General features: G+C 48.9%; 1 protein-coding gene across 8 annotated transcripts in view; it reads left to right on the top strand.

The window, feature by feature from the left end:
* Positions 1–532: 532 nt before the first annotated feature.
* Positions 533–13438, top strand: part of LRRC2 (leucine rich repeat containing 2) — a 43187-nt gene continuing 30281 nt past the window's right edge. The window contains exons 1-3 of one of the 8 annotated variants that reach the window (XM_048226862.2): positions 561–807; positions 1345–1647; positions 1900–2727. The gene's annotated coding sequence lies outside the window, so the exon portion shown is untranslated. Of the gene's footprint in view, positions 808–1344; positions 2728–6183; positions 6372–13438 lie in introns of those variants that run through there. The other 7 variants (XM_048226864.2, XM_044384800.3, XM_048226863.2 and 4 more) reach the window with 7 other exon arrangements.

Raw genomic sequence — 13438 nt, 5'->3', positions numbered from 1 at the left:
ATAACCGTCTACTATAGTTCTCGCACATTTAGGCATTTTAAAAAGGATTTTATTTATTTATTTGACGGAGAGAGCGAGCACAAGGAGGGGGAGCAGCAGAGGGAGAGGGAGAAGCAGGCTGCCTGCTGAGGGACCCTGGGATCATGACCTGAGCCAAAGCAGATGCTTAACCAACTGAGCTATCCAGGTATGTGTGTTTTTTGGTTTTTTGTTTTGTTTTGACTTTGTGTGTGTATTTCATTTTAATCTTACAAAGATAGTACCAAAATTAAAAAAAAAGAAAAAATAAACAAAAGTAGCTCCATCTCCAATTGAACCAGCACACAAGAAGAGCTTACAATGGGAATTTTAAGATTGGCATTCTTGATCGTGACAGTTTGGCTAGTGGGAATGACCGAAGCTTCCCTGGGTTTCCTAATACAGCTGAGTCATTGGCAAAATTGTCCTCCAGGGGGCGCCAGTGAGCATCATGTCCAGACTGCCCGGGGGACCGCAGGGTTGTGTGGTCTGCGTCCAGGATACAGATGACACTACTCCCAGCGGCGGACCTGGCACAGATCAGTGTTCTGGCCTCCTGCAGTTGAATAACTGTACTGGGGAAGAGGTTTGGCCTCCTCCCAGAGAAAAACTAACTGCATGAAAGTCTTGGAGAGGCGCCACATTCTGATCCTGTGCTCTTAGCCGTCTTGGTGGCCCTTCTTGGTGGTGAGGGGAGCAGCCGTCAGGATGGCCCACTGGGGTCACCCACGTCTAGGCTCTGTTCCTCGGGGAGTGCAGCCCAAAAGAAATGCCGTGCCAGCCCAATGTGTGAGTTTACTTATTTATTTATTTTTAAAAGATTTTATTTATTCGTTAGAGAGAGAGTCAGAGAGAGCACAAGCAGGGGGGAGAAGCAGAGGGAGACTCCCTGCCGAGCTGGGAGCCAGACCTGGGGCTCGATTCCAGGACCTGGAGATGACGACCCCAGCCAAAGGCAGACGCTTAACCATCTGAGCCACCCAGGCGCTCCCCCATGTGTGAGTTTAAATGTTCTGGCTAGTCACGTTAGCAAAGTACAGAGATTGGGTCAAATTAACTTTCATAATGTATTTTGATTGCATCCAGTGCATCCCAATTCGTATCGCTCGGTCATGTAGTTAATGTAAGTTACTGTTACGTGGGGGCAGGGGCAGCCCTTCCTCGCCGCTGTGCTGGGGGCTTTTAGCGGCACCTGCCAAGCTGTAAGGCAGGGGCCCCCACTGTGCGCTCCTTCTGCAGCGGGAAGCACTTGGTAACGGTCACTGCAGCTGGATGAATCGGTTTATGACATTTTGGGTTTTTCATTCTTCTATCATTATGTCACAGTGACGACAGGCATGTGACACCAGGGGTTTACTTGGAAGAAGGCTTTGCAGTGCGTGTGACTCAGCGTTCCCACAGGCGTCCTCGGCTCAGAATGGCTGTGAGGAGAGCACTTGGCCCCAGGGACCTCTGGGCTGTTTGTGTAGGAGACCCCCTCAGATCAGAGGCAAACCTGGGGGCCCCCCGTGGAGACCCCGAAGCTGCGGACTGCACTTGGTGAGAAGCTTCAAGCCCAGCCGGAGCTGAAGTGTGTAAAAGAGAGCCCAGCTCTGAGGAAGCAGCTGTGGTTGGTAATAAGAAGACTGTGTAAGAGTTGGGGACTGTAAGGGGACCGTGGGGGGTGAAGACCACAGGGCACAGTCCTACCCGCTGCCCCTTGGGAGCTCAGAAACTGCAAGTTCGTTCTTTCTTTTCTTTTCTTTCTTTCTTTTTCTTTCTTTCTTTCTTTCTTTCTTTCTTTCTTTCTTTCTTTCTTTCTTTCTTCTTTTGCTCTTTCTCTCTCTCTTTCTTCTCCTTCTCCTTCTCCTTCTCCTTCTTCTTCGATTTTACTTACTTCAGAGAGCAGGAGCAGGGGGGAGAGGGAGAAGCAGACTCCCCACTGAGCAGGGAGCCCACCATGAGGCTGAATCCCAGGATGCTGAGATCATGACCTGAGCCAAAGGCAGATGCTTAATCGTTTAATTGACTGAACCACCCAGGTGCCTTCCTTCCTTCCTCTTTCTTTCTTTCTTTCTTTCTTTCTTTCTTTCTTTCTTTCTTTCTTTCTCTTTTTTCTTTTCTCTCCCTTCCTTCTTTCCTTTCTTCTTCTTCTTCTTCTTTTTTTTTTAAGATTTTATTTATTTGAGAGAGAGAGAGAGCAGAAGCGAGGGTAAAGGGAGCAGCAGTCTCCTCACTGCGCAGGGAGCCCAATGTGAGGCTGAATCCCAGGGGCCCGGGATCATGATCTGAGCCAAAGGCAGACGCTTAATGGACTGAGCCACCCCAGGTGCCTGTCTTTCTTTCTTTCTCTCTTTCTTTCTTTCTCTCTTTCTTTCTTTCTCTTCCTTCCTCCCTCCTTCCCTCTTTCTTTCTCTCTCTTTTTTCTTTTCTCTTTCTTTCTTTCTTTCTTTCTTTCTTTCTTTCTTTCTTTCTTCTTTTCTTTCTTTTCTCTCTTTCTCTTTTTTCTTTTCTTTCTTTCTGTCTCTATTTTTTCCTCTTTCTTTCTTTCTTTCTTTCTTTCTTTCTTTCTTTCTTTCTTTCAAGACTTCATTAAGTAATCTCTACACCCAAGGAGGGTCTTGAACTCACAACCCTGAGATCAAGAGTCACATGCTCTGCCGACTGAGCCAGCCAGGCGCCCCTGGAAGTTCCTCTGGACACAACCAAGAGATGCAGCATCTACACACAGTGAGTTTAATACAATAATAACAATTCCTTGTGTTAACGTAAGTACACTGCGTATTTTAAATACTTCTGGATTCACATCCCTGCCTGTGAATCAGAGGCCACTGTGGAGCCTGCTGAACTATGATCGCTGGACCTCACCCTGGACTGATTGAATCAGAGCCTCCTAGGGGGAGAGGGGTCCACCCGGGCCATGCCCACGAGGAGCGAGTCCTGGGTACCACTGCCCCAGACTGTGCTAATTCCAGGTCCTTAGGGCCCCTTGTGCTGGCGTCCCTGGACCAGCTATGGCATCACCTGGAGGTTGTTAGGGAGACAGACTCTGGGACCCTCGCTGGCCTCCTGCGTCCGATTCTGCACTTACTGAGATCCTAGGTGGTTTGGGTGGAGGGTTGCCAGAGAAAATACAGGACACCCAGGAATATTGAAATTCCAGATAAACCACAAATAATTTTAAAGTATGACTCAGGCAATATTGGAAACATACTTATATTAAAAAATTGCTTGTGGTTTATCTGAAATTCAAATATAACTGCAAGTATTTTTATTTGCTAAATTTCTTTTTTTTTTTTTTTTAAGATTTTATTTATTTGACAGAGATAGAGACAGCCAGCGAGAGAGGGAACACAAGCAGGGGGAGTGGGAGAGGAAGAAGCAGGCTCACAGCAGAAGAGCCTGATGTGGGGCTCGATTCCAGATCGCCGGGATCACGCCCTGAGCCGAAGGCAGACGCTTAACCGCTGTGCCACCCAGGCGCCCCTATTTGCTAAATTTCTTAATCCTATTTGAGTGCACACTGCAGACTGAGGAGCCCGGGCTGAACAATGGCTGGCTTCTCTAACCCTGGCATCATAAAGGACGCCCGTTGTGCTTGAATGTATTGGTGGGGGAAAATATTTTTCCGCTTAAATATGATTGAGCTTTTGAATAGTTAGCCTTCTTTGAAATTGAAAAAATATTTAAGTAGCGTTTGACCTGAAACTACCTTTTCAATTTAAATTCTTTGGTTCAGAACACTATACACAAAACCAAACCAAACCCAAATGAAACAATTACTAAATAGGAAACTTAAATTATGTATCAAAAGCGAAATCCAAATTCTAAGCAATAAAAAGCACATCCAACATCTTAGAGGTAGGATTTAATATTGTCACAGAGACTTATTCGATTCCCATCAACTTGGTATGCAATTTAAAATGATAACGCATTAAAATATTTTTATTTTAATAAGAACCCTATTTAAAAAAATTTAATTCCAATATAGGTAATTTGTGGTGTTATATTAGTTTCAGGTATACGATATAGTGTTTCAACACTTCCATACATCACCCAGTGCTCACCCCAAATATACTCCTTAATCCCCTTCGTGTATTTCACAGCCTCCCCCTGGTAACCAGCAGTTTATTCTCTGTAGTTTCTTGGTTTGTCTTTCTCTTTTTCCTTTGCTTGTTTGTCTTGTTTCTTAAGTTCCACATGAGTGAAATCATATGGTATTTGACTGATGTATTTCGCATTATACTGTCCAGCTCTTTCCATGTCATTGCAAATGGCAAGATTTCATTCTTTTTTATGGCTGAATAGAATGGACACTTGGGCAGCTTCCATAGTTCGGCTATTATAAATAATGCTGCTATGAGCATAGCGGTGCATGTATCCCTTTCAATTAGTGGTTTTGTCGTTTTTTTTTTTTTTTTTTTTTTTTTTTTTTTTGGTAAATACCCAGTAGTGTGATTACTGGATTATAGAGTACTTCTATTTTTAACTTTTTGAGGAAACTCCATTCTGTTCTTCACAATGGCTGCACCAGTTTGCCTTCCCACCAACAATGCACGAGGGTTCCTTTTTCTCCACGTTCTCACCAACACTTGCTGTTTCTTGTGGTTTTGATATTAGCCATTCTGGCAGATAAAAGGTGATATCTCATTATAGTTTTGATTTGCATTTCCCTGATGATGAGTGATGTCGACCATCTTTTCATGTGTCTATTGGCCATCTGGATGTCTTCTTTGGCAAAATATCTGTTCTTGTCTTCTGCCCATTTTTAATTGGATTTTTTGGGGGTGTTGAATTGTATCAGTTCTTTATATATTTTGGGTACTAACCCTTTATCTGATGTGTCATTTGCAAACATCTTCTCCCATTGTGCAGGTTGCCTTTTAGTTTTTTTATTGTTTCCTTCATCGTGTAGAAGCTTTTTATTTTGATGAAGTCCCAATAGTTTATTTTTGCTTTTGTTTCCCTTGCCTCAGGAGACATATCTAGAAAAATGTTGTTACTGTTGATGTCAGAGAAATTACTGCCTGTGTTCTCTTCCTGGATTTTTATGGTTTCAGGTGTCACATTTAGGTCTTTCATGCATTTTGAGTTTATTTTGTGTGTGGTGTAGGAAAGGGGTCCAGTTTCATTCTTTTGCATGTCGCTGATCAGTTTTCCCAACACCTTTTGTTGAAGAGACTGTCTTTTTCCCATTGCATATCCTTTCCTGCTTTGTTGAAGATTAATTGGCCATATAATTGTGGGTTTATTTCTGGGTTTTCTATTCGGTTCCATTGATCTACGAGTCTGTTTTTGTGCCAGTACCATACTGTTTTGATGACTATAGCTTTGTAATATAACTTGAAGTCTGGAATCGGGATGCCTCCAGCTTTGTTTTTCTTTTTTTCAAAATTGCTTTGGCTGTTTGGGGTCTTTTGTGGTTCTGGATACATTTTAGGATTGTTTGTTCTAGTTCTGTGAAAAGTGCTGTTGGTATTTTGATAGGGATTGCATTAATAAAATGATAATTTAATTACAAGTGTCAACACATAGAAAATGGTCCCTTCAAAATCCAACTATTTGGTAGTTAGAATTATTATATCTATATTAGACAAAGGGTATTTTTCTGTTTAGGATGAAGGTGTATGAGGAGTCTGTTGCCCAGAAATGGGGGTGGTTGTAAGGACCCTCTTGGTACAGGCAGGGGTGGGGGCTGGGCGGGGACTAGGTGGGAGATGTGGGGTGGGGGTTCAGCGAGGTGGGAGCAATTCCTGATTAATTGATTGTCAGATTGTCACAATGTTGGATATCAGCAAAGCATCTTTGCCCAGTTAGTAAAAATCACGAAAGAGAACCTAAATTCACATGTTTTAGAAACTTTAAAAGAAAAACAAGGTGAAATCCAGGCCGGTGATAGCTGTATAGCTTCAAACATTGAAAACAGTTTCACATTTGCTGGGTCGTATGGTGCTCCGATCCTGCTTTTCTTGTTCTTCGCTGGGAGTGCAAAGAGACAGAGCCCTTTCCCCTCTCTGGCCTGTTTTACTCGACACGCTTCAGGACGGGGCCGTGGGAAAAGGCCGGGCCATCTGTGCGGGAGGTGCGGTAATGCCGGGTTGTAGGGCTCGCACTGGCCAGCTCGTCCTTTGCCCCGTGCCAAGCCCTCCCTTCTGAAATGTGTTTTGTCTCATGCCGGGCTGAGTCACATAGAATAGATAGATAGTTTATCAGCACATGTCCTACAGATCATATTATCAGCTGACAAATATAGCCCGTTAGCGCACAGGCCAGGAGGCTCCAGTGTGGGGCAGCCACGGGTATCAACAGTCTCCACAACCCGGATTCCACTGGGCAGGCGGCGGGCAGGGGCTGGGGCTGCCACGCAGTCACGGGTAGGTGGCCGTCTTGGGGGTGGGGACGTGGCAGGGGCAAGTGAGTGTCTGCTCCTGAGACTGGGGGGGATCGTGGGAGGCCTGGGAGCAAGGGGGCTTGTGGCACCTGCTGGGACGTTGAGGGGGGCAGCGCCTTCTTGTTTATATCTTTCCCACCGTGCCATGGCAGGACAGGGGCAAACACCCCCAGTGGGACACAGTGCAGAGGCTCATGCATTTCTCTGCATTTTAGGGCGAGAACTGGAATTGAATGGAAGAGGAGAGAATGTGGCCGGGGCAGGTGGTCCCCAGCAAGACCGCTGCTATGGCGGGAGTGGGGTCCCCAAGATTCCTGCTCCTGGTTCGTGGGGTTTTCCCAGTAAACTGCCTGGTGCCCAAGTCTGAGCTCAAAGCTTTCTGGTCCAAAGTGTTGTCTAGGGGAGATAAATCAACTTTGTTTGTGTCTTGGTGCCCTGAAAGGGATGATTGACATCTGCGCGGGAAGTCTTTCCTCCTGGGACCATCTCCCCCCTGCTGGGGACAGGGTGGGTGGGGAAACGGATTGGAGACCCGGGGGAGAGTCATCTGGTTTTGTAAGCACCTCAGCTCTGTGCTGGTGACTCTTTTCCGCCAAATCCTCTCCAGTAACTCAGGGGCTGGGGCGATCTGGCAGAGAACCTCCACTAGCCTTGCCCGGTGCAGAAGAATCCTCAGGTACTTGTAGCTTACATTTCTCTGGTGACAATGTCTGTCTTCATTTCTTTCCTTCTTTTCTTTCAACTGCCATTTTGGAGGCTTTACTAGGTGCCAGGTACTGTCTTAAGCACTTGACACAAATCATCACACATGATCCTGTCACCAGTCCTCTGTTCCGACAAGGACACCGGGGTGCAGAGAGGTTAGGTGACCATCTCAGGGACGCGCAGCTCTCCATGGAGGCTGCGGGACTCCCGCCCAGGCAGGCAGGCGGACTCTGAGAAGGTCCTCCTAATCCCTTCCCCGGGGCCTCTGCCTCCCAGCCAGGATTTCCTAGTTTAACAAATTACCATGAAAATAATGGGTGTTCGAAAGGAAATTCTGACCTTGCTACAGAAAATGTAATTTAATTCAGAATTTGGCTGAAATACCGCAACCATACTAACCTCACTTGAGTATTTAGCCTTTAATAACCCCACTGTTTCTACCAGAAAACTCACTCTGTGTTCCAGCACCGGAGTCCGGTCAGTGGCCTTAGGTGAAGATAGAATGGGATTTGTGCGTCACGAAGGCCCCTTGTTGGCCATGTCATTGCCCCCTCTGTAGAGTGGTGTCACCAGGAATCCCCATGGTCACAGTCACTCCCTTAGTTCCAGCAAGGCTGGCGGTGGGTGTCTTAGTCACATGGCGACTCTGCTGGGAAGAATGCTGTGGAAAGCCTGGAGCTGGTCTGCCCAGAGAAAGAGGGGCCCTGGGGGTTCTGGAGAGCAGGTGGGGACGATGGGGCGAGGCCTCTCTCCCCATGGATGTTCGGGGGGCCCCCCCTCCGACCTCAGCTCCGTCCCTCAGACTGTGCGCACACTGTGCCCTCTGCCTAGACACACCTCCCCCCTTGCTGCTGTCCCTCTCCCAGCCTGGCGTGGGGGGGGGGGGCACCCAGAATGGCCGGGCACCTTATTGTGGGCTTCATTGGGTCTTCTCCCCCAGATCCTTCATACCTTAGACCCTCAGAGATGTGAGCCCTGTACCCAACCTCCCACCTCCTTCTGCCCAGTCTGCCATTTGACCAGGACGGGGAAGACGAGGTGACCAGAAAGTGCCCCTCCTGCCTGGAACCCTGGCATTGGGCTTCTGAGTGGGGACGAGTGTTCTGGTGCCAGGGGACATGTTTTTCCGGTCATGCCCTCTGGCTCGGACAGCGGATGGCTCTGTAAAGGGATTCTAATGTACCTGGGTTGTGGAGGGAGTGTGAACAATTATCCAAGCCAACCTGCGTGAACAGTCCCTTTCACCTTCCTCAGGGTCCCGGTGGGACCGCCCCGAGTTCCCCCTCCCCACGCGCACCTGAGGGCGCCCCTCCTCTTCTGACTCTGCAGCGGCTGTTCCTCCCCCATTATCAAATCCACACGCAGCCCTGAAATGTATCTCTGTGAGCATCTGTTCTCTCCAGATGGAGAGCTGAGGGGCGGGGACTTAAATCCTTCCGCATTTGATGAGTGCCTGGAATGTCAGTTATTTGGGGTTCTCAGGAATCAAAGAACAGAGATACACACCAAGGAAACTGGCTCAACATGCAGGGTTTCTGTGTTGAGGTCCAGAAGCAGGAGCCTGGCTACATCCCCTCCAGGGCTACTGTCTGTCACCATCTGTCCCTGGCAACCGCTCAGGGTCCGTGGCTGACTCTGAGCCCACGCCTGGGGCTTCTCAGGTGGCTGCCCCTGTCGGTAAACCATGGCCCTTCTCAGCACAGTCCATGGTCAAAGTATAATTAAACCAATGAGCAAGTAGTTCAACTTGGATGATGTTCTGTGAAGTAAATTAGCAAGAGTCTGAGAGAGGAAATAACGGGAGGATCTACCTTAGATGAGGAGGCGATGAAGGCCGTGCTGAGGAGAGAACACCGAAGCTGAGTTCGGGGGCGTGGGGTGCGGGGAAGCCGGGCAGATGGGGGAAGAGGGTCCAGGCAGAGGGCGCAGCGTGTGCGGGGTCTGAGGCACAAAGAAGCGTGGGGTGGGTGAGGCACTGAGGATGAGAGCGGCTGAGGGTGGATCATGCCAGAGTCTCACTGGGCCCTGGGAGGAGCTGGGATCTCACCCTCATCGCAGAGGGAAGTCTCTGGGGTGCTGGAGCCAGGCGGCAGCATGATCTCATTCTCTCACTGTGGTGCGACCAATGGATTGGATGTGGGTGAGTGGGAAGTCCGGACGGCAGCTGTGAGGCTTCTGCACGACCGAGGTGAGCTGTGACCCTGACTGGTGGTGAGACATGCATGCCCTGTAACACGTGGGTGACACATCGGCTGTGCGGACGAATGTGTGTGTGTGTGAACGTGTTCATGCCCGCATGGTGGGCGGGGTGAGGAAGCAGAGGGCATAAAGGAGTGACCTCCAGGTAATGACAGGGTCAAGTGAGGAATTAAGGCAGCCAGGAAGGGTTAGATTCTAAATGAGGAACTTCGGAAGGCACTGTGTTTCTTTGAGATATGTGTGAGACATCCAAGTGGATATGTCAAGGAGGCAGCAAGATACAGACACGAGATGCTGGTGTACATTGAGACTGATTCTTATTTTGCTGTCCACTGTATTAATGATTTATTTATTTTTTTAAAGATTTTATTTGTCAGAGAGAGAACAAGCAGGGGGAGGGGCAGAGGGAGAAGCAGACTCCCCACTGAGCCAGGAGCCCGATTTGGGACTCGATCCCAGGACCCTGGGATCATGACCCCAGCCAAAGGCAGATGCTTCACCGACTGAGCCACCCAGGTGCCCCATGTTAATGATTTATTGCTGCATAGCATCACCTCCGACACTTACAGCATAATACAAGAAACATATTATGTCACAGCCTCTGAGGCTCGGGAATGGCTCAGCTGAGTGGTCCTGGCTCAGGGTCTGTTGTATAGTTGCAGCTGAGATGTCTTCTGGGGCTGCTACCATCTGAAGGCTCAACCGGGGCTGGCAGATCTGTTTTAGACAGTGGCCCCTCACATGGCTGCTGGCAGGAGGCCTCTGTTCCTCTCCGTATGAAGCTTCTCCATAGGGCTGCTTGAGCATCCTCGTGACACAGTGGCTGACGTCCCCCGGAGCTCACGACCGAAGAGCTAGCGAGAGGAGCGCCTGGTGGGACTTGGTCTCGGAAGCTGCACTTTCACCTCATTTTATTCATTAGCAGTGCGTCACTGAATCCAACCCATGCTTGGTGGTGGTGGTGGTGGGGGATTAAGTTCTACCCTCTTAAAGGAAAGAATGTCAAGGAATTTGTGGGTACAATTTAAAGCCATCATAGCCACAAAGCAAAATCGAGTTTATTGTTCACTAATCCTGGGATGTGCACACAGACCGGCACGTGCTTTTGTATGGCATGTGGGCACCGCTGGAGGGGGCTAGCACTGTGAGCCATGGAGACCAAGCTGGAGCCCCCCCCAACACCTCCACTCTCAGGGTCTGTCTACCTGGCCAGCTGTATCTCGCTACTGCCCAAGGTCCACGCTGGTTGCTCTCTACATGTTGGACGCTCTACTGTTGGCAATGGTTGGGCGCCAAGCAGTGGAATCTCTGCTTAGGAGCTGGTGACTTAGCAAGTCCACTTAGCCTCCAGCCAGCTACTCAACTTGAGCTGTCAGGAGACGAGAAGGTCACACCAGCATCTGGGTGTCACCAGGACAGAGAGTGAACCTAACTACAGCAGGTCCCCATTCCCAGTCCATCTGCGTGCTGACCTGCTGGGCCTTTCCCTCTTGGGGCCGTTGCTCTTGTCCTGAGAGTGTCTCTAGCAGGTGGTAAGTGAGCACAAAACAGGGAAGCACAGGCATGGCTCTGGCCGGCGCAGGGCAAGACAGCAGGGAGGGGCCGGCCGGGAGTTTTCTCTTTTGTGATGTTTAAGTACCTACAGGGTATCTTCCATTTTGCCAGTTGGCCAGCGAAGCCTACGATATTTACTATCTTGCCCTTTACTGAAATAAAGCAGTAAAGCAAAAGGTTTTTCCAGGAGGAATTTTCCTTTCCACCACGAATCCAACCTTTGAGAGTCTCTTGACATGTTCACTCAGGACCCAGAACACTGAGTACTGGAGAAAAAGGAGCCTCAGGTCACTCTGCCCCAGTGTCCTTTCTGCTGCCATGAGTGACATCATTGGCTTCCTTTCCTCTCTTCTAGTCCCAGGTGTTTGCTTCTTTGGAAGATGCTCCGTGGCTGCAGACGGTGCAGCGCAAATCTAGGGATCCGTGTTCTCGTGGCTCAGCTGCAGTGCAAAGCCAGATGGATCTCCAGCAGGGGACTGGAATCAGATGTCCCCTTGGGTCCGTGAATCTTTGCTGTAAAATCCATTGCGGGCTCAGGAGAGTGCACTTGGATGTTAAGTTTTCTTTAGGAGGATATTGCTTTATTTGAATGGAGGGTCTCTCCCACCACATCCTGTAGAGGTGAATTTCTCTTTACTGCTTTGAAATAATATATCATGGTGCTCTTTCTGTAGTTCTGGAGAAACCTAATGCTTAGGAAATTACATTTTACATATTTGCCTGAGAGGTTGTGTTGACTGGAGCTCATGCTACAAAGAAGAGATTAGCTCTGTAAATTTGCCAGGGGACCGTCTCTCTTTCCCCAACCTGCTGAGGGACTGGCCCCTGCATCTGTCCCTGACATCTCCCTACTCTCTGCTCCCCAGTGTGACTTTGTGTCTGGGTGGAGGGTCTCCTGCCTGTCCTGGAATGACTCACTGGCTCCTATTATAAAACCGCTTTTCTGATCCGCTACCCACCCATAGAGCTACTCTCTCCAGGGTTGATCTTGAACCTGCCCAGTTGTCTACGGAAGCCTAGGTTCAGCCCTGTACTGCACAGGACACCAGGGGCTGGGCTGGACCTGGCATTCGCCGGTTGGTTATTTCTTAGCTTCCCGGGCTTTCTGGACAGTACATGCAGACCTCTAGCAAACGTGGTCCTCTCTCACTGCTCTTAGAACCTGTACGTTGTGTCACACACATTTGCAAACAGAACATCTCACAGGCAAGACCTTGATTTAAATTCGGCACATTCAAAACCCTCTTAATTGAAGAGTAGAACCGTCTCTGCCTTGCAAGATACAGGGGAAGTGGGGAACATGGTTAGATGACAGACAGCATACGCTCTTTCCCACCAAAATATGACAGTGATATTGATTTACAAGTATTTAAAAATAGAACCCAAAGGCAAAAAGAAGAGACCATTCTTCTAGGATGTAATTCTGAACTACATTTCTCCAAATGAATGCATAGAAACTAATGAGCAATGGGGTGTGTGTGTGTGTGTGTGTGTGTGTGTGTTCATTGCACCCGCAGTTAATGGACTGATCTGGCTACTCCCCAAGGATTTGCTGGTCTAAGAAAATGACAGCCACTCAACAGCTGAGGCTGAGCCATGCTGGTTGGTCTCAAGCACACACACCCTGAACAGAGAGCCCTCCTTCCAGCTTGCAGTACCCGGGGCTGCCTGGGCTGTCCACGCTGCTCGGAAAACTCACTTTACTTTGGCCTTTTGCTTTGCTTTTATGTGTAGAGATCGCCTCAAAGTATTTAAGTCGGTCTGGTTCTTTCTCTCTTTCTAATTTTTCTCTCTTTCAGGCTGGGGACTGTGCTCTCTTGTTTTCAGGCTGGGGCTTGGTATGCTTTTATGGAAGCTTTTTTTGGGGGGGGAGGGTCAAAAGCCAAAACCTTAAGACCTTTGCAGCTTAAGTGCTCCTGAGCTTGAAAATGACAGAGTAAGGAACGTGGTAAAGGACAAATTAAGTGCAGTGGTTTCTGGTTCCGGGTGAGACGGCGTTAGGGGCCCTCCACTGTGTCTGTCCCACGGAGTGCAGCTCTGAAACCCAGAAGGAATACACGAAACAGGAAGATGAAGACTGAAGAGTAACAGGTTGCAAGAGAGTAAGGGAAAGACACCAGAATTCCAAGTGCAGAGAGCCTGTGGTATGTTTCCCATTTTTCCCTGCAGCGTTTTACTGCCTGAACTCAAGGCAGCCTGGAACCCAGAATTGGGCACAAGGGTGCCTAATGTTGCTTCAGGAGTGGAAAAGGGGACCCCTCATACTCAGAGAGTGGGGGCAAATCCCTGTTTTTCTTTTCTGCATCCTCTCATGCCTCAGCCCCCAAAGGATTCAGTGGTGACAGGAGGGGCAAGGGCATGGGGGGGGGGGTAGGTTGATAGTGGAGGGCCTCAGTCACTCAAAACGTTGAGAAAGGGGTCCTGCCTTTTGGATCAGAGGAGTTGCAGGCCCCAGAGGGTGGAGAAAACTCTCGATGCTTTCTCCCTCCCCAGGACCTCCTGCTACTTGGCCCCCAAAGTGGGTGCACAGCAAAGCAGGGGGACTAAAGCCCCAGCTCTCTGGCCAGAGGACTGTAAAAGGGAGCCCCAGGA

This window comes from Ursus arctos, unplaced genomic scaffold, assembly GCF_023065955.2.
Source record: "Ursus arctos isolate Adak ecotype North America unplaced genomic scaffold, UrsArc2.0 scaffold_14, whole genome shotgun sequence".
NCBI lineage: Eukaryota > Metazoa > Chordata > Mammalia > Carnivora > Ursidae > Ursus > Ursus arctos.
The sequence above is the reverse complement of the archived record's forward strand: the minus strand, read 5'-3'. Positions and strand labels throughout refer to the sequence as shown.